This window comes from Parasteatoda tepidariorum, chromosome 8 (genome assembly GCF_043381705.1).
Source record: "Parasteatoda tepidariorum isolate YZ-2023 chromosome 8, CAS_Ptep_4.0, whole genome shotgun sequence".
In the NCBI taxonomy this organism is placed as follows: domain Eukaryota; kingdom Metazoa; phylum Arthropoda; class Arachnida; order Araneae; family Theridiidae; genus Parasteatoda; species Parasteatoda tepidariorum.
In genome coordinates, this window is record NC_092211.1 from 58575787 (window position 1) to 58578054 (window position 2268).

The 2268-nt window shown below is 29.8% G+C and overlaps 1 long non-coding RNA gene across 2 annotated transcripts in view; it reads right to left on the reverse strand.

The window, feature by feature from the left end:
- Positions 1 to 493: 493 nt before the first annotated feature.
- Positions 494 to 2268, reverse strand: part of LOC107440459 (uncharacterized) — a 25845-nt gene continuing 24070 nt past the window's right edge. For both annotated transcript variants that reach the window (XR_011637392.1, XR_011637393.1), the window contains exon 3: positions 494 to 851. This is a non-coding gene — a long non-coding RNA (uncharacterized lncRNA). The remainder of the gene's footprint in view (positions 852 to 2268) is intronic.

The window sequence follows — 2268 nt, forward strand, 5'->3', positions numbered from 1 at the left end:
AAATTNGTCATCTCTTCCACGATTGTGTGACGGCGCGTTTCATTATTCGTTTTATATTTTACTTCTTATAGCTTCTCTATCCGAGAAAAATTCTCCTTTCCATCTATTTTGCTTGATTATTTTGGGGAAAACAGTAATTTTTTTTATCAGTTTGACTTACTTTGCTGTAAGAACTTAGAGATTTACAAGTTAAAATATCGTTTATATATGATTTTTTTTATTTGACGATTTGATTAATGAAAACATAAAATAAATGGAACATATGTAATACTTAAAGAGGGTCTGCATATTTTTGTCCTTCTTATTCGGAAATTTATGCGGTGTGAGAAGTTTTGATGAGTGCAAAAATGTTCAGTTTTTTGTATATCAAAGAAAACTAACATGAAATATCTTCTTCTGTCAAAATAAATAAAATGCAGCTGATTATTTATCTCTTACTTAATATGTATGATATGATAAATGTAGGAAACTTAATGATAACAAAATATTTTTTTTAAATAAATCGTTTAATGAATGTAGAAGCTCCAAACATATTTTTTTAACACACAACAACAAATAAATATTATGATTGTCATAACAATTAGTATATGACAAGTGTATTAGTACAAATCAGATATGCCATAATTATATTAGGTATTTTGTTATATAAATATATTATCTGTATTATAACCATTAGTGAATAATACAAAACAGATACACCATAATTAAATCAACTATTTCGTCAATACATAAGCAAATGATATTATAGGTATAATAACCACCAGTGAATATACAACATATTTAACATGAAAGAATTAGCGAAACAATCCTCATTAAAATAAATTACTTCCTCGTCAGATATTCTCCTTTCTCTGAAAAATAAGAGGAAATTTTTGTGAGCGTACTTGCGTATATTGAATGAAATTTTTTACATATACACATGAATTGTATGTACGTACATAGACACAAACATGTATTGTACCTACAGGAATGCATGCATACATTATATGTATACAGGTGCATATACACGTATAAATAAAAATGCATGCATACACACGTATAAGTAAAAATACATGCATACACACGCAGTATACAATTATATTTATGTGGTCACTTTAAATATCGTTGTATGAATAACATTGCTATTAAATAGTACATGCATATAGTACATGTACACGTGAGTACATTGTATGTCATAGGAACGTGGAATGAATAAATTATTTGTTGAAAACAAAAAGCAGACCACTCTGAAAATTTTTTTATCTAATGATCGGCTGTTTTTGTTGATCTATGCCGCACTAACGATGAACAATGGGCTATTAGTGTAGAGTTGGGAAACATTCCTGAGGATGATATGAAGACATGTCAACACAATTTTGATCCTCTGCATAGGGGATGGATCTCCTGCTTGACGACCTGCGAGTGAAATCGAGATCTTAATGGTTGAAAAGTTTAATTAGGATAGATACCGCACACCTTTGGTTCCTTTGTAGGTTGATCAAAGTGATCACCCATCCACACACTGACCGTAGCCAGTGATCCTTGACTTCGGTGTTCTACTGGGAACCGTGTCTTAAAGTTCACTCTACTGCGAGATGATCTAGTGATCGGATATTTACGTTCTTGAACTCAATCTTAAGGGTTGAAAGGATCTCAAATATGTTAATTAATTAATGCAAACCATATTTTAAGTTATTAAATTAGATAAAAATAAAACGTACTTTCTCTGAAAAACGTACCTTTTCTCGACGGATGCACATTTCTGACCCCCAAAATATAGGGCGTAGCCGCACTCTGGAAAATATGGTCCTAATAATAATAGGTTGGTCAAAAGAGCCGTCCAACGGGTATTCTCAATCCGAAATAAATCGTCCCAATAGTGAGGTTTGAGTCCAAAGCTTAGACTCCTTAATGTTAATTAGACTTTTTGAGTATTTCACCATGTCTTGAGAACTTTTAAAACGAATTAAAATAATTTTGCATACAAACATAAATTTCGTTTATCCACAGATAATTCTTTGCAAAATATAACTTTTAGTAAATATTTACTTTTTTTAAATTTTATTTTATAGTAGCCAAAAATTTTTTGATTATTACAGTATACAATTTCTTATGACATTTTAAAGAAGGAAATTTTAAATGGCAAAATAAAACATTTGAGTAGAATTGATCGAATTGTTCCTGAAAAATTGAATTTTGAAAAAGTCACATTTTCAAGAGCTATTCGATTGATTTCGTTCAAATTTTGCTCTTTGCCATATAAAATTGTTTAACTTAAATTCAAAATTT